Genomic DNA, 18797 nt, shown 5'->3' with positions numbered 1-18797 from the left:
AAAATCCCATGGACGAACGAGCCTGGCTGGCTGCAGTCCATGGGGTCGCTAAGAGTCAGACACAACTGAGCGACTTCCCTTTCACTTTTCACTATTGAAGCGACTTAGCAGCAGCAGCAGCAGCAGCAGCAGCAGCAGCAGCAGCAGCAGCAGCAGCAGTCAAATGTTCTTTTGATGAATTTGTGGGGGAGAAAGTGGTCTCCCCGTCCTATTTCTCTGTTATCTTAGGACCACCTCCCCTCTTTCCTTATTTGTAATTCCCATCTCCAACAGTGAGAAACCCAGCTCTCATTAAGGACAATATATTTACTTATATGCTCAATCTCAGAATACATATGTTAATTGCAGAATTGCGAATCCATACCACCGTGAAAATCAAACCTATCAACAAGAGTACAGTATTTGTTTACAACTCCATCTTTATTCTTAATTTATGTTATCGCAACCTAACATGTCATGGGGGAGCTCATATGTTTTGTTCAAATGTTGAAACTCATAATGATCATCTTTTTATATAAGAAAGACAAAACTGTATTATTCAAACAGGTGAGGAAATCTCAAGACAAGGGGCAGGGAGAATGGCTTTCAGGGAGAAAATCCAGAACTGAGAGAGACTGAATAGCAGTGTGCAGGCATTTTATAAAGAGAGAAGTCCCACTGGCACAAGATTTAAAAGAGGTTCTTGTCCAAGGCAATTAAAGAGGCAGCAAGAGGATCGTGTGAAATGGGAGGACTACGGGTGATGGGGGCAAGCTTTACCAGACGGCTGCAGGAGTTTACAGACAAAGGCCAGAAATGAAGTTCAGAGGTTACTGACTCTAAGTTATACATCATTGGAAGTCCAAATTTCTTTCCTGGAGTTTTTATAAAGTATACAGTCAAAATACTGTATTTTAGTTATTTATGTTAAGTCTTCATATCTCTCTTCACACACACTTTTTTTATTCACTATGTTATATTATTTGTTTGAAATAAAATTAGGTTCATTTGCTTTGGTTTGTATTACATTTTTTTTTTTGCTTTGACCCATTCTTGTTGATTTTATTCATTTTTAAGCATGTGAATATTAACATGGTTATAAAATTCAGAACTATACAAAAATGTATATTTAGAGAAGTATGATACTCTTCCATATTCTTTCCACTCTTTTCCATATCCTTTCCTTTCTACTTTGCTCCCAACTATATTTGTAAGTAACCAATCTCATTAATTCCTAGATTATTTTTTCATATTTCTTTTTTTACATATATACATGCATATCCATATATGTATAATGAGCACACACACACTGTATATATGTATATGTGTCCATATACATACACAGTTGTTATATACTGATGATTTTGGTTTTAGTACTGATCTAGACCACAAACAAAAAATATGGTGTCAGTCTAGGAGCTCAGCCAAAAAGCCTTTTACTCAACATAAGTTTTATCATCAAAACCACTTCCCCACAGAAGTATGTATTCCAAAATGAAGTGAAATATCCAAACTTTTAACACTCATTTTTAATCAATTCCAGTGACATTACCATAGTTCTAGGTGCAAGTTTGTTACGAAATCAGCATCATCCACAAAAACAAATTCATCAGAAATTAAGAAGGTCCATAGGACTCAAGATCCAAGTTTCTTAAGACTTCTGATTCATAGATAAAATTTCTTTGCAAAGGGATTAAGAGAATTTGGAGAATTAATATTTTCTGAGAGGTTGTGCAAAACATACTTACAAAAATGGCACAAAAGTGAATTCAACAGTCAGTGCACATGCACACTTCATTCACATCTTAAACAATAAAAGGTATTCTAACACTATAAAACTGAATAAGAATACTAGCTTCAACAGCAACTGTTAAGCACTAGAGTCACATAAGTTACACCAGAATGGGCAAACGTTGCCCAAGAAAAATTCTATTGCTAAAGCTAAAACAGATTTAAGGTCATTCAAGTTCAAGCATGGGATACAAATCTTTCGGAGCCCAATCTATTTGTGTTTGAAATACATGACCTTTCTTCTAGCTTGTGGTCTTAAACTTCTGTCTTACAAAATTTAAAAGGAAAATACAGAGGAAACTAATACAATAGACATTATTTTAAATAAGCTTAACATACAAAGCTATAATTAGGATGAATTAAAGAAAGTCAAAACATTAAAATTGTAAAACTTGATTGTTGCTTGTTGGAACCAGCCCTATACCAGGAGTTGGGTAATACATACAATTATTTTTAAGTAGATTATTTTACATTTCTCTAACATGTTCTTTTCATCAATGCATTGTTAAACTAATCAGAAACTCTACACATGTATTATATTATTCTCTTAAAAGGCAGCATAATTTACCCCTACCTGCAAAACTATCACTCTCAAATGACTGAGTAAAAGAAAATAAAAAGCGGAGGAATAACATATTAAGGAGATATAATGGGAATTAGAAGATTCATACAGTTCAGCTCTTTTAAACAGTCAGACAGCTTACTAGCAACAAGAGGAGGTTTCCGTTGAGGAAGGCCCTGTGGAATGGGAATGTGGTCACCAGTGACCTCTGTCTTACCAGGGGCTGCAGTAGGAAGTTGCTGTTCTTCATTTTTGCTTTAGCCATGTTGTAATTCCCAGAATAAAAATATTTTTGCCCTTTCCACAATTGTTTCCTTAAAAAAATTTGAACCTCCAGGCTTTTTCCCCAGATGAGGATACCTTGCTTTTAATTTTGCTTCTTCAGTTCTCCCTGGACTGGTCACTATATCTTCCATTTCCTTTTGCTCCTCCGTGGAGGTTGCCTCAGGGACTTCTGCAGGCATACTGCTTGCTACCCCTTACCCCACTTCTCTGGCTTTGCAACGCCCTGAGATTCTAATATTTTTGACCCAAACACCTTCCTTTGCTTGGACACATCATAAAATGATAGTCTTTTTTTAAAACTGAAGTATAGTTGATTTACAATGCTGCATTAATTACTGCTGTACAGTAAAGTGATTCAGTTATACATACATACATATATAATCCTTTTTAAAGAATATTAAAAAAAAAGAATGTATATGTCTTTTCAAGTTTCTTTACACAGGAAAGATAACATACTATTTTGCACACTTTTTTCAGTTAACAATATATCCTGGAAATCACTCCATGTCAGTTCATAAAGTTCTTCCTTGTTCTTTTTTTGCATCTGCCTAGTATTTCCCTGTGCGATGTATCATACTTTACTCAGGTATTCTCCTGAATGAGCATTTAGTTTGTTTCCAATATTTTGAAATTACATTGTAACAAATAACCTTTGCATATATATTTTTATATTATTGTAGGTCTATTTTCAGGGTAAATTCCTAGGAATAGGATTACTTTGTTACACAAATGCATATGTCTTAATTTTGTTAGATATAAATAGTTCCAAATCTCCATCCAAAAGGATTGAACTACTTGGCATTCCCATGAATACTATATGAGAGTCACTGTGTCCTTATAGCCTTGCTAATAGAATGCATTGGTATACTTCTCATTTTTACTATCAGATGGAAATGTTAATCCATCTACATACTTTTGTTTTGTTTACAAGAGACCTGCCAAAATAAAATAAAAGTAAGTAGAAGAAGATACTAGGAAAATGCTAAGAAAATAAAGCACATGTATCAATATTAATATTATGCAAAATAGAATTCAAGGCGAATAATTAACGGGACAAAGAGAAACATTATGGTAGTTTTATCCCCAATAAGATGAAATAGTCATGAACCTTTAGGCATCTAACAAGAGAGCTTTGAAATATATCAGCAAAATATAATAGAAATATAAGGAAAAAGTTAAAAAATCACTATCATGATAGAAGACTTTAGCTTACTTCTCTTAATGGTCAAAAGATCAAGTAGACAAAAACAAGGAAGTATCTTAATTGGGGTTTACTGAGTGCTCGCTTTGGCAGCACATATACTTAATTGGGGTTACCCAGAAGGTAGATTTTGGAAAAAGGACTGGGTATGGGTAGTGTATCCGGGAAGCCATCTCAAGAATCACTTCCCAAAGAAACAGTACAACTGCTGTGGGCAACTGGAGTTCAATTCTTCTAGAAACTCTGAATAGCTGTACAGAACAGGCCTTGGAATTGTCCCATCATAGAACAGAGAAGATGGGGCATTTATCTATTGACTTTTGCCCTCCTTTCGTTGAGAGGTGTCCTTCATCCCTGGGACATTAACACCCCATACTTTCAGGTTGCATCTGTAGAGTTTAGTAGCCTCCTATAACCTCCAAGAAAGCCAGAGCAGAGAACTGCCATGATTTGCTCTTGGTTCAGGATATTAGCAATGATACACTGAACTTCTACCACGCTGAACTGAAATCAGATAGATCCAGGGATCTGGCATGGTGCATCTTAAGTATTTGTTATGGTAGAATTACTGAAGATTTGAATGATATTGAGTAATCTCCTATGGTGTGTTACGGGTTCACTGTTGGTAAGGTAGAATGAAGCTGTATCTGATGAACCTTGTATGTGTACATGCTAAGTTACTTCAGTCATGTCCAACTTTTTGTGACCTTATGAAGTGTAGCCCTCCAGGATTCTCTGCCCATGGGATTCTCCAGGCAAGAATACTGGAGTGGGATGTTATGCTCTCCTCCAGGGGATCTCCCGAACCCAGGGATTGAACTCGCGTTTCTTGTGGCTACTGCACTGCAAGCAGATTCTTTATTGCTGAGCCATAAGGGAAGACCAAACCTTATATATCAGACTTAAAAAGTAAACTTTATCACTTTATAATGGAAAGTCATTTCATGCTTTAAGCTGTGTTTTCAGTATATAAATCTTATAGAGGATGGTTTGCAGAAAAGCAAGGATGAAGGCAGACTGACCAGTCTATTGCAATGTCCCAGAAGACTGAGATGAATAGGATTTGATCTCAGACAATGAGAATGGAATAAAGAAGAAAGATTTCTGAAGCAATTTGGAGCTTAAAAAACAAGATTTGGGGAGAAGAGTTGGGAGAATAGGTGGTGAAGGTAATCAGTTAAACCTGGAAAATATTGTGTTTGTCTTTGCAGCATCTTAATGAGGTACATAGAAGAAATATAACGATGTGACAGATAAGAAAACTGGTCCCTGTATGAAGTTGTGGCATGCCCCAAATTACAGAGCTATTTAGTTTCAGGCTGAGGACCAGAACCTCGGTTTCCTAACATATTTCTAGTCTTGTGTTCTCTTATTCTAGCACTATGCCATAACAAGCAATTGACACAGGTTATGAATGGTACTAATTGCTCTTCTATCTACCTGCAAAGAATGTTTTACTCGTTGCAATACATGATTGCATCATCAAAAACCGTTTAAAAAAAGCGAATGTATAAAAGCTTATATCTTATAGTCTGAAAATCAAAAAAGGTGCTGAAATTTCTCATAAAAATGAGGATTCTAAAGTGATGTTGAAATGGAGAATATTAATTGGGACTGTAATATAACAAAACCATTTTAACAAATCAGAATGTATATACATCTGAGTAGCCTAAGAGAAAAATAACATTTATTTCATGGACACCACTATCACTTGCAAACTTTTTACTCCTTTTCAAAATTGCTTCTAAGCTAGTTTATGAGTCATAGAAGGAAAATTAAAAAGAAAATTTATAGCCATATCTCATATACAACTGATGGGAAATTTTTAATCAGTATGCAGCTAGTACTTGTGGTTATAAAAGCTACAGATATGGGAACCAATTCAATGAAAAGATTAAAGTGCACAATTAATTCTGAGTGAATTAGCAAATACCTAGTCTGGGTCAATGATAAAATTGTGTTACAAGAAGTTAGTCTGGGTCAATGATAAAATTGTGTTACAAGAAGTTGGCACAGAACCTAGCAGAGTAATGTGCCTAAATAAAGCTTCATGGTATGATGGCAGATGGAAAGGGCAACTGAGTCATACAAAACCCTTGCAGGCTGACCTTATGAGATGAAAAATCCTGAAAGTAACCCTTAAAGCAAGTAGGCTAGGAATTATACCTGCATTTTGCTGAATTTTTACAGATACTATCACACCAGATATCACAATGAATGGGGTGTTGTACTTAATCAGCATAGATTGTGATCTTAATGTCCTCACTGTGATGCCTTTTGCCTTACCAACAATAGTGGGCAAAACATTTTTTGAGCTATAAAGGCACTGCTACACTAGATCTCTCTTGGACACAATGAAAATGAGTTAGGATTAGATAGAGGTGATGGTTGCACAACACTGTGAATGTACTAAATACTATTGAATTGTACAGTTTATTTTTTTTTTAAATTTTGGCTATGCTGGGTCTTTGTTGATGCACAGGCTTTTCTCTAGTTTTGATCAGTGGGGGCTATGCTCTAGTTGCAGTGCATGGGCTTCTCATTGCAGTGGCTTCTCTCATTGTGAAGCACGGGCTCCAGGGTGTGTGGACTTCAGTAGTTGTGGCACGTGGGCTCAACAGTTGTGGCTCACGGACTCTAGAGCACAGATTCAGTAGTTGTGACACAGGCCTAGCTGCTCCGTGGCATGTGGGATCTTCCTGGATCAGGAATTGAACTCATGTCTTCTGTGTTGGCAGGCAGATTCTTTACCACTGAGCCACCAAGGGAGCCTGAGTTGTACACTTCGAAATAGGTCATCTTATGTGAATTTTTCCTGAATTTTTAAAAATAAGTTACCACTTCATGAACACTTGCTTCTGGTACTTTGCTTGGACTTAAATACAGCATCTTGTTCTCCCAACAACCTTCTGAGATAAACATTATTATCTCCAGTTTTGGGATGAGGAATCTGAGGTTCAGTGAGGTTAAGTGTTTTGGATAAGGGAGTTTAATAGAAGAGTTGGGGTTCAAACTAAGCCTATCTGAGTCTAAGATTTGAACTCTAAGGTTTGAATATTTAGAGAAGTCCATAAAGGGGGTGGTCAGTCATGTTATATGTAAATCTTGGTAGTAATTTAACTAAATATGAAAAGAGAAATATGCCTGTCAAAACGTCATTCTTTCTTCACCTACAAAAGTAGTACAATCCTGTTGAAGGGAGATTTAGAAGTATCAAACAAAATTAAGACATATGCATCTGTCATTTAACAAAGTAATCCTCTTGACTGGGAAAGAAAAATTCTCTACCTAAAAGTAGAGAATTATGTTTTTATTTGGCAGACTTACTGAGGACTTAAGCCTGGGATAAGCCTCTGAGGGACTGTTCCAAAGAGGTAAGAGAGGAGCCAGAATGTATAGGAGATTTTTCTGGGGAAAAACATAAACAAACAAACATACAACAAAAAATAACATGTAGTTGAACATTAAAAGATTACTGTTAATCACAGAGACAGACAGCTCAGTTAATGATTATAGTGCTTTTCTATGTATCAATTCAGTTCAGTCACTCAGTTGTGTACGACTCTTTGTGACTCAATGAACTGCAGCACACCAGGCTTCCCTGTCCATCACCAACTCCCAGAGCTTGCTCAAACTCATGTCCATCGAGTTGGTGATACCATCAAACCATCTCATCCTCTGTTGTTCCCTTCTCCTCCTGCCTTCAATCTTTTCTAGCATCAGGGTCTTTTCAAATGAGTCAGTTCTTCCCATCAGGTGGCCAAAATATTGGAGGTTCAGCATCAGTCCTTCCAATGAATATTCAGGACTGATTTCCTTTAGGATTGACTGGTTTGATCTCCTTGCTGTCCAAGGGACTCTCAAGAGTCTTCTCCAACACCACAGTTCAAAAGCATCAATTTTTTGGCACTCAGCTTTCTTTATAGTCCAACTCTCACATCCATACATGACTACTGCAAAAACTATAGCTTTGTCAGTGAAGTAACATCTAGATGGACCTTTGTCAGTAAAGTAACATCTCTGCTTTTTAATATGCTGTCTAGGTTGGTCATAGCTTTACTTCCAAGGAGCAAGAATCTTTTAATTTCTTGGTGGCAGTCACCATCTGCAGTGATTTTGGAGCCCAGGAAAATAGAGTCTGCCACTGTTTCCATTGCTTCCCCATCTATTTGCCATGAAGGGATGGGACCAGATGCCATGACCTTAGCTTTTTGAATGTTGAGTTTTAAGACAGCTTTTTCACTCTCCTCTTTCACCCCCATCAAGAGGCCCCTTAGTTCCTCTTTGCTTTCTGCCATAAGGGTGGTTTCATCTGTATATTTGAGGTTATTCATATTTCTCCCTGCAATCTTGATTCCAGCTTGTGCTTCATCCAGTCTGGCATTTCACATGATGTACTCTGCATATAAGTTAAATAAGCAGGGTGGCAATATACAGCCTTGGCAATATTCCTCCTCCAGGGGATCTTCCCAACCCAGGGATCAAACCCAGGTCTCCTGTGTTGCAGGTGGGTTCTTTACCATCTGAGCCACCAGGAAAGCCCAGGAATACTGGGGTGGGTATCCTATCCCTTCTCTAGAAGATCTTCCTGACCCAGGAATTGAACTGGGTTCTCCTGCATTGCAAGCAGATTCTTCACCAGCTGAGCTACCAGGAAAGCCCCTTCTATGTATGGGAAGATGTAAGAGTCTGGGCTCACTGAAATTATTCCTTTGATATGCACCTTCACTATCTAGGGCCAGTATCCTGTCTTTCTTCATCCTAAAATCCCCTCAGGGTGCACTGGTTGGGGGCTCTAGTAGCTGATGGCTATATAGATGCAACATCCTTGGCTTACTGAAATGGCAGGAGACATTCTTTGTCCACAATCCAGTGTTACAGAAAAAAGAACTAATGTGAGGACTTCTCATGAGGAGGATTTAGTTACTGGAACTGGATTATAAAGTAGAAATGTATTCCTAAGAAACTAGGTAAGAGCTCATTTATTAGATTAGATCATTTGATCAGAAAGGGACTGGTAGGAAGGCAGTCTTGCTGAGTGACTGAGCTTTGAGTCCAGGTTTCTTAATGTTTCTCCCTGCCTGATAGCCAGATGGCTCCTAGAGATGAGCAAGGCTGAGCCTGCATGTCTTCACCAAGTGGTAGAAGCTGTAGGAACTAAAATGGAAGGGATCCTTATTCCTAGATGCTCACCTCAAGGAAACACTTTCTCTAAATAGCCAGTTCCTAAATTTCTCCTAGGGAAGAGAATCCATACGATAGCCTCAAATACTTCAGTTTGTTTTCCTGCTGTATTCCCTCTGGGTATTTGCAGTGACTGGTGGAACGGAACTATAACATCATGTGCTTCCTATATAGGTTCTGCCATCTGACATATATAATCTAACTTAAAAATAGTCAATAAAACTGTGAATTCAGGGAATTATTACTTCTCCAAGTTTCAATTCTGAATATAATATTTTCCTAAATAAATAGTACAGACATAAAGAATAGGCAGAAAGTACACAAGACTTTGGAGACAGATTTGGATTCAAAATCAGTCTCTATTTACCAGTTTGAGCAAGTTATATATTCTCTTTGAGCCCCAGTTTCTTTCTTTGTAAAATGTAGATTCTATCTGCCTCAGGGTTATATGTTATTTTTAAATGATATTTTATACCACTATATATACAATAGTGCCTAAGATATGTACTCAATAAATGATAGTTTCTCTTCCACTCCCTCTCATAACAATAATGTTAGAAACTGTCTGATTGTACAGCAAGATCTCAACAAGAAAACAGAGAAAGTGGGGGTAGGAGTAGATAAAATTTCTGAGAAAGAGAAAATCAGGCTCTGACATTCAGGATCTGGCCTGACTTTCACAACTAGATCTTGCTTTCTCCTACTGAATGTAAATACTCTTACAGATCATGAACATCAAATAAGGCCACTCTGAAAATACAATGTATCAATATCAAAAAAGAAAAAGACCACTATTTAGCCATGTTTGAATACATACTAAATGCAAACTTGGTCTGAGCCATGAAAATAACTATTTCCTACTTTGAGCTAATATTAGTGACTGCTGCCTCTCTACCATTTATAGTGTTATCCTCAGGCTAGTTTTCCCTTCTTCTAGGTAAGATTTATTGAGATATCCAATCCTGAAATTACCTCTGCTTCCTGACAGCATCAATATGCAGTGGAAAGACCTCTTCCTTGAATACTTCCCCAAATCACCTAAAATGTTAGTCGCTCAGTCATGTCTGACTCTTTGAGATGCTATGGACTGTCAGGCTCCTCTGTCCATGGGATTCTCCAGGTCAGAATACTGGAGTGGGTTGCCATTCCCTTTTCCAGGGGATCTTCCCAACCCAGGGATCGAACCCAGGTCTCCTGCACTGCAGGCAGATTCTTTAGTCTCTGAGCCACCAGGGAAGCCCAAATCACCTAACATGAACCCACATCCTATATACTAAGTCCTTTCTAGACTCTTTTAATGAGGTGCCCCATGGATCCCCATGACATTCATTCTCTCTCCCTGCAAGAACCAATAAAACCAATTTCAAGTATGTTCCCAGTGACCTTTGGGCAGAGGGCATTGTCAGAACTGATTATGCAGTATCAGCTCCAAGGTCTGAATAAACCAAAAAACACCTCCATTTTGGTCTTTCAATATAAGTTCCTTTCCCCTCTTCCCTCAACCCACATTTTTAAAAATTATTTATTGCATTTAATCTAAATATTGTTAAGCCATATCAGGCTATTTAATCTGTACAGAAGATATTCAAAAGCTTCCTTGAGCTTGGCTGTAGCTTCCTGATTCTTTGCCTAGATAACAAATGGATGTCTGGGTTAGTTATTAAGAATGAGGGCACACGATGAGTAAGTAACTCTGTATCTTAACAATTAAGTTTAAAGCTGTAACTGTTTTCTCATTTTCAGCAGTAGCTTCTGATTAGTAATCATAAAATCAAATCAGTAGGTCACAATCAACATGTCTTTTATTGTGGTAAAAAATACATAACTTAGTTATGGCTACACCGATCACCAATTTACATCCTCACCAACAGTGTATAAGGGTTCCTTTTTTCTGGAATTTATTTGTTCCTTTGATGATAGCCTTTCCGACAGGTGTGAGGTGATAGCTCATTTTGGTTTTGATTTGCATTTCCCTGATGATTAGAGATATTGAGCATTTCCCAATTCATCCCACCCTCATTTTCCCCTTGCTATCTATAAGTTTGTCTTCTACATCTGTGTCTCTATTTCTGCTTTGCAAATAAGCTCGTGTATACCATTTTTCTAGAATCCACATATATGCATTAATGAAGTGCCAAGAAGTAAACTATAGCTGTAGAACATTTAGACAGTTAAAGATCAATAGAACAGACACAAAATTCAGTCTTGTTCACTTTAAGAGACAATGCATGCGAAGTTTCTTCAGTCAGTGCACTGATCCTGGTCTGCTCTTTGTCTAGGCTTTCTTCTTTCCTCCAAAGAATCTGTAATCTTGCTCTCCCTCTTTTGCTAAATTTCATCTGAACTCTATTTTAATACAGTCTGAATCTACTTCAGATTTTATACCATTATTTTACCAAATGTTCGTTTTGCTTTTCATCATGTATTTCTTCTCACTGAATTTCCTCTTAGAAGCATGGTTAATAGCATGTACGTTGGAACCTGTCTGTCTGCCTGAGTTCATAATCTCAGCTCTACCAGTTATTAGCCATATGACTCTGGTTAAGAGTCTTAACCACTCTGTCACTCAGTTTCTTCATCTGTAAAATAGGGATATTAATAGTTTTGAGGATTAAGCAAAACGGTGTTTACTGTGTATAAGTATTTGTTGCTATTATTTTTAGTATTATTATTAACATGAGTCAATTCTCTATTAAGAGAAAGACAAAGGTATCTAGGTAAAAAAATGTGTATTAGAGGTTGACAGGTTATAGCTTTAAGGGTATCCAGTAAGGCAGAAAATAGGAGTCTTTTTCTAATTACATTTTGTTTCCCCTCTTGCTCCCAACTGCAGCCAGCCAAGTGGCATGTGGCTGAAGTGCAAGTACTCACTACTAGGTTCTTTGTAAGCTACCTTAAACTGTAATTGAGAATTAACTTATTCTTCATTTAGAAAGACTACCTATAAGACACCTAAAATGGTATTGTCTATAGAATAGCCACCATTACTCGGTGTTGCAATAGCTATTTTAACATTTTAAAATCTTGTGTGTTAGTTGCTCAGTTGTGTCCAACTCATTGCGACCCTATGGACTGTAGCCGGCCAGGCTCCTCTGTCCATGGGATTCTCCAGGCAAGACTACTTGAGTGGGTTGCCATTTCCTTCTCCAGGGGATCTTGCCAATCCAGGAATCAAACCTGGGTCTCCTGCATTGCAGGCAGATTCTTTACTGTCTGAGTCACCAGGGAAGAGAGAAGCTTACAAAATATAGAAATGAAAGCCACTTGAACTTTGTGAGGGGTAGTTCAAAGCTTCTTCAGAGCTTCCCAGAGCATCTTGCATCAGAACATGAACTGTGCAGAGAATTTCAAGTGCTGATCTACCATAACCTAACCCTAGCTCTAACTCTATAAGGTCATGGAGTTAAAAACAAAGTATAGGCAATTCATTCTGCCATGATACTTGTTTTCAATAAAATACTACTGTATTTGGTTGTAGTCTGTTTCTTTAAGACTCACCCCTGCTGGTGGGAGAAGCAAAACATTCATAAAAGGGGCTTTAATCTACATTCCTATTTCTTCAAGTTGTGATCCTGAACCACCCTATCAACCACACACCAAACTCCACTCCAGCTAGTTCTGTTGTATGATGCTCACCTTGATATTTGTAGCCTCTTACTAACTCTAGTTCCTATCATTTCTTAGGTACCTTAGTGTTACTGTTCCTTCAGCAACTGCCCACTTTGTCTCCTGGACCTCTGTTTTCCTCCTCTTTCCTGTCTCAGGTTGCTCAGAATAATTACCCAGGATCTAACCTTTTTGGCTAGACATCAGGATACGTTCTCATTAACTGACTGCCACAGTCACTCCTGGTTAAGTACAGCCAAGTACTCTTGGGAACTGCCCTTTTGTATGGCTCTGGTCTCAGAGGAGTCAACACCAGATAATTATCATTTGGGGGGAGGTATAATATCACCCAGCTTCCCAGGTGGCTCAGTGGTAAAGAATCCACCAATCAATGCAGGAGACACAGATTCATTCAATCCCTAGGTCAGGAAAATCCCCTGGAGAAGGAAATGGTACCCACTCCAATATTCTTGCCTGGGTTATCCCATGAGGTCACAAAAGAGTTGGACAGGATTTAGTGACTAAACAACAACAAGAACCATTTATTTGAATAAAGAGAGGAATCATTTCACAGACATTCACTCAAACACAATGGAAAACAAAGAAATGTATGCATATGTGGGAATTTGTGTATGTATATATTAGCTGCATGAAAGGGGGGCAGCAAAAATTACTCTCCATGAACATTAGTACCAAGCACACATTAGGCATTTAATGAACATCTTATTGAATTGATTCAAATAATATAATTTTCAACACACAGACCTAGATTTCTATCTACTTCACTAAGTAATTAAGTGAACACAGATCATTCAGTTCAGTCCAGTTCAGTCGCTCAGTCGTGTCTAACTCTTTGCAATGCCATGGACTGCAGCACACCAGGCCTCCCTGTCCATCACCAACTCCCGGAGTTTACCCAAACTCACGTCCATCGACTTGGTGATGCCATCCAACCATCTCACCCTCTGTCATCCCCTTCTCCTGGCCTTCAATCTTTCCCAGCATCTGGGTCTTTCCCAATGAGTCAGTTCTTCACATCAGGCGGCCAAAGTACTGGAGTTTCAACTTCAGCATCGGTCCTTTCAATGAATATTCAGGACTGATTTCCTTTAGGATTGACTGGATGGATCTCCTTGCTGTCCATGGGACCCTCAAGAGTCTTCTCCAACACCGTAGCCAAAAGCATCAATTCTTCAATACTCAGCTTTCTTTATGGTCCAACTCTCACATCCATACATGACTACTGGAAAAACCATAGTTTTGACTATGGACATTTGTCAGTAAAGTAATGTCTCTGTTTTTTAATATGCTGTCTAGGTTTGTCATAGCTTTTCTTCCAAGGAGCAAGCATCTTTTATTACTTTCTGTTTGTTTGTTTTCTTTTTTTTTTTTTAATTTTTTTTTTATTAGTTGGAGGCTAATTACTTCACAACATTTCAGTGGGTTTTCTCATACATTGACATGAATCAGCCATAGAATTACACGTATTCCCCATCCCGATCCCCCCTCCCACCTCCCTCTCCACCCGACTCCTCTGGGTCTTCCCAGTGCACCAGGCCCGAGCACTTATCTCATGCATCCAACATGGGCTGGTGATCTGTTTCACCATAGATTATATACATGCTGTTCTTTTGAAACATCCCACCCTCAACTTCTCCTACAGAGTTCAAAAGTCTGTTTTGTACTTCTGTGTCTCTTTTTCTGTTTTGCATATAGGGTTATTGTTACCATCTTTCTAAATTCCATACATATGTGTTAGTATGCTGTAATGATCTTTATCTTTCTGGCTTACTTCACTCTGTATAATGGGCTCCAGTTTCATCCATCTCATTAGAACTGATTCAAATCAATTGTTTTTAACAGCTGAGTAATATTCCATGGTGTATATGAACCACAGCTTCCTTATCCATTCATCTGCTGATGGGCATCTAGGTTGCTTCCATGTCCTGGCTATTATAAACAGTGCTGCGATGAACATTGGGGTGCACGTGTCTCTTTCAGATCTGGTTTCCTCGGTGTGTATGCCCAGCAGTGGGATTGCTGGGTCATATGGCAGTTCTATTTCCAGTTTTTTAAGAAATCTCCACACTGTTTTCCATAGTGGCTGTACTAGTTTGCATTCCCACCAACAGTGTAAGAGGGTTCTCTTTTCTCCACACCCTCTCCAGCATTTATTGTTTGTAGACTTTTGGATAGCAGCCATCCTGACTGGCGTGTAATGGTACCTCATTGTGGTTTTGATTTGCATTTCTCTGATAATGAGTGATGTTGAGTATCTTTTCATGTGTTTGTTAGCCATCTGTCTGTCTTCTTTGGAGAAATGTCTGTTTAGTTCTTTGGCCCATTTTTTGATTGGGTCATTTATTTTTCTGGAATTGAGCTTCAGGAGTTGCTTGTATATTTTGCTTGTATATGTTTCCTCATTTGCTATTATTTTCTCCCAATCTGAGGGCTGTCTTTTCACCTTACTTATAGTTTCCTTTGTAGTGCAGAAGATTTTAAGTTTCATTAGGTCCCATTTGTTTATTTTTGCTTTTATTTCCAATATTCTGGGAGTTGGGTCATAGAGGATCTTGCTGAGATTTATGTCGGAGAGTGCTTTGCCTATGTTCTCCTCTAGGAGTTTTATAGTTTCTGGTCTTACATTTAGATCGTTAATCCATTTCGAGTTTATTTTTGTGTATGGTGTTAGAAAGTGTTCTAGTTTCATTCTTTTACAAGTGGTTGACCAGTTTTCCCAGCACCACTTGTTAAAGAGGTTGTTTTTTTTCCATAGTATATCCTTGCCTCCTTTGTCAAAGATAGGGTGTCCATAGGTTTGAGGATTTATCTCTGGGCTTTCTATTCTGTTCCATTGATCTATATTTCTGTCTTTGTGCCAATACCATACTGTCTTGATGACTGTGGCTTTGTAGTAGAGTCTGAAGTCAGGCAGGTTGATTCCTCCAGTTCCATTCTTCTTTCTTAAGATTACTTTGGCTATTCGAGGTTTTTTGTATTTCCATACAAATTGTGAAATTATTTGATCTAGTTCTGTGAAAAATACCGTTGGTAGCTTGATAGGGATTGCATTGAATCTATAGATTGCTTTGGGTAGAATAGCCATTTTGACAATATTGATTCTTCCAGTCCATGAACACGGTATGTTTCTCCATCTGTTTGTGTCCTCTTTGATTTCTTTCATCAGTGTTTTATAGTTTTCTATGTATAGGTCTTTTGTTTCTTTAGGTAGATATACTCCTAAGTATTTTATTCTTTTTGTTGAAATGGTGAATGGTATTGTTTCCTTAATTTCTCTTTCTGTTTTTTCATTGTTAGTATATAGGAATGCCAGGGATTTCTGTGTGTTAATTTTATATCCTGCAACTTTACTATATTCATTGATTGGCTCTAGTAATTTTCTGGAAGAGTCTTTAGGGTTTTCTATGTAGAGGATCATGTCATCTGCAAACAGTGAGAGTTTCACTTCTTCTTTTCCTGTCTGGATTCCTTTTACTTCTTTTTCTGCTCTGATTGCTGTGGCCAAAATTTCCAACACTATGTTGAATAGTAGTGGTGAGAGTGGGCACCCTTGTCTTGTTCCTGATTTCAGGGGAAATGCTTTCAATTTTTCACCATTGAGGGTGATGCTGAGCAAGCATCTTTTAATTTCATGGCTGCACTCATTGCCTGCAGTGATTTTGGAGCCCAAGAAAATATAATCTGTTACTGTTTTCATTGTTCCCCCATCTATTTGCCATGAAGTGATGGGACTGGCTGGTCAAGGTTATGGTTTTTCCAGTGGTCATGTATGGATGTGAGAGTTGGACTGTGAAGAAAGCTGGGCGCTGAAAAATTGATGCTTTTGAACTGGGTGTTGGAGAAGACTCTTGAGAGTTCCTTGGACTGCAAGGAGATCCAACCAGTCCATCCTGAGGGAGATCAGTCCTGGGTGTTCATTGGAAGGACTGATGCTGAAGCTGAAACTCCAATACTTTGGCCACCTCATTCGAAGAGTTGACTCATTGGAAAAGATCCTGATGTTGGGAGGGATTGGGGTCAGGAGGAGAAGGGGACGACAGAGGATGAGATGGCTGGATGGCATCACCGATTCGATGGGCATGAGTTTGAGTAAACTCCGGGAGTTTGTGATGGACAGGGAGGCCTGGTGTGCTGCGACTCATGGGGTCACAAAGAGTTGGACACAACTGAGCAACTGAACTGAACTGAATTGAACTGATGGGACTGGATGCCATGATGTTAGTTTTCAAATGTTGAGTTTTAATCCAACTTTTTCACCCTCCTCTCTCACTTTCATTAGGAGGCTTTTAGTTCTTCTTTGCTTTCTGCCAAAGGGTGGTGTCATCTGCATGCCTGAGGTTATTGATATTTCTCCCGGCAATCTTGATTTCAGCTTTTGCTTCATGCAGCCTGGCATTTCACATGATGTACTTTGCATATAAGTTAAATAAGCAGGGTGACAATATACAGCCTTGATGTACTCCTTTCCCAATTTGGAACTGGTCCGTTGTTCCATGTCCATTTCTAACTGCTGCTTCTGGACCTGCATACAGATATCTCAGGAGGTGGGTAAGGTGGTTTGGTATTCTCATCTCTTTAAGAATTTTCCACAACTTGTTGTGATCTACAGTCAAAGGCTTTAGCATAGTCAATGAAGCAGAAGCAGATGTTTTTCTGGAACTCTCTTGCTTTTTCGATGATCTAATGGATGTTCAGCAATTTGATCTTTGGTACTTCTGCTTTTTCTAAATCCAGCTTCAACATTTGGAAGTTCTTGGTTCACATACTGTTGGAGCCTTACTTGGAGAATTTTGAGCATTACTTTGCTAGCATGTGAGATGAGTGCAACTGTGCAGTAGTTTGAACATTCTATGGCATTGCCTTTCCTTGGGATTGGGATGAAAACTGAACTTTTCCAGTCCTATGGCCACTGCTGAGTTTTTCAAATTTGCTGGCATATTCAGTGCAACACTTTTGCAGCATCATCTTTTAGGATTTGAAATAGCTCAGCTGGAGTTCCATCACCTCCACTAGCTTTGTTCATAGTAATGTTTCCTAAGGCCCACTTGACTTTGCACTCCAGGATATCTGGCTCTAGGTGAGTGATTACACCATCATAGTTATCTGGGTCATGAAGATCTTTTTTGTAGAGTTCTTCTGTGTATTGTTGCCACCTCTTCTTAATCCCTCTGTTAGGTCCATACCATTTCTATTCTGTATTGAGCCCATCTTTGCATGAAATATTCCCTTGGTATCTCTAACTTTCTTGAAGAGATCTCCAGTCTTTCCCATTCTACTGTTTTCCTCTACAGAAAGTGGAAAATAGTGGCTCAAACAAATTGGAGGTATATTACTTTTTTTTTTTCTCATGGAGAAGTCTAGAAGTGGACAGTCCAGGACTGGCATGACTCACCACTATCCTTAGGGTATGGCCGTAATGTCAGCTCACCCACCACTTTAAGAAACATCCTCAGAAGTTGTAACCAACAATTTCTCCTTCATACCTTTGACCAAAAATGTGAAATAGAGTCATGCCTATATACCAGGGAGGTTGGGAAATGCTGCTCAAAAGTTGGGGCTCTGACAGTCATCAAGACAGTATGGTACTGGCACAAAGACAGAAATATAGATCAATGGAACAGAATAGAAAGCCCAGAGATAAATACACGAACCTATGGACACCTTATCTTTGACAAAGGAGGCAAGGATATACAACGGAAAAAAGACAACCTCTTTAACAAGTGGTGCTGGGAAAACTGGTCAACCACTTGTAAAAGAATGAAACCAGATCACTTTCTAACACCATACACAAAAATAAACTCGAAATGGATTAAAGATCTAAATGTAAGACCAGAAACTATAAAACTCCTAGAGGAGAACATAGGCAAAGCACTCTCCGACATAAATCTCAGCAGGGTCCTCTATGACCCACCTCCCAGAATATTGGAAATAAAAGCAAAACTAAACAAATGGGACCTAATGAAACTTAAAAGCTTCTGCACTACAAAGGAAACTATAAGTAAGGTGAAAAGACAGCCCTCAGATTGGGAGAAAATAATAGCAAATGAGGAAACATATACAAGCAAAATATACAAGCAACTCCTGAAGCTCAATTCCAGAAAAATAAATGACCCAATCAAAAAATGGGCCAAATAACTAAACAGACATTTTTCCAAAGAAGACATACAG

General features: G+C 38.4%; 1 protein-coding gene and 1 pseudogene across 1 annotated transcript in view; both read right to left on the bottom strand.

Annotated features, from left to right (window-relative positions):
* Positions 1-18797, bottom strand: part of DCX (doublecortin) — a 431453-nt gene that overhangs the window by 359258 nt on the left and 53398 nt on the right. The window lies entirely within an intron of this gene.
* LOC136154735 (cAMP-regulated phosphoprotein 19 pseudogene) lies at positions 2407-2796 on the bottom strand (annotated as a pseudogene).

This window comes from Muntiacus reevesi, chromosome X, assembly GCF_963930625.1.
Source record: "Muntiacus reevesi chromosome X, mMunRee1.1, whole genome shotgun sequence".
Taxonomy (NCBI): domain Eukaryota; kingdom Metazoa; phylum Chordata; class Mammalia; order Artiodactyla; family Cervidae; genus Muntiacus; species Muntiacus reevesi.
Note: the sequence above shows the minus strand (reverse complement) of the source record. Positions and strands in the feature narration are given on the sequence as shown.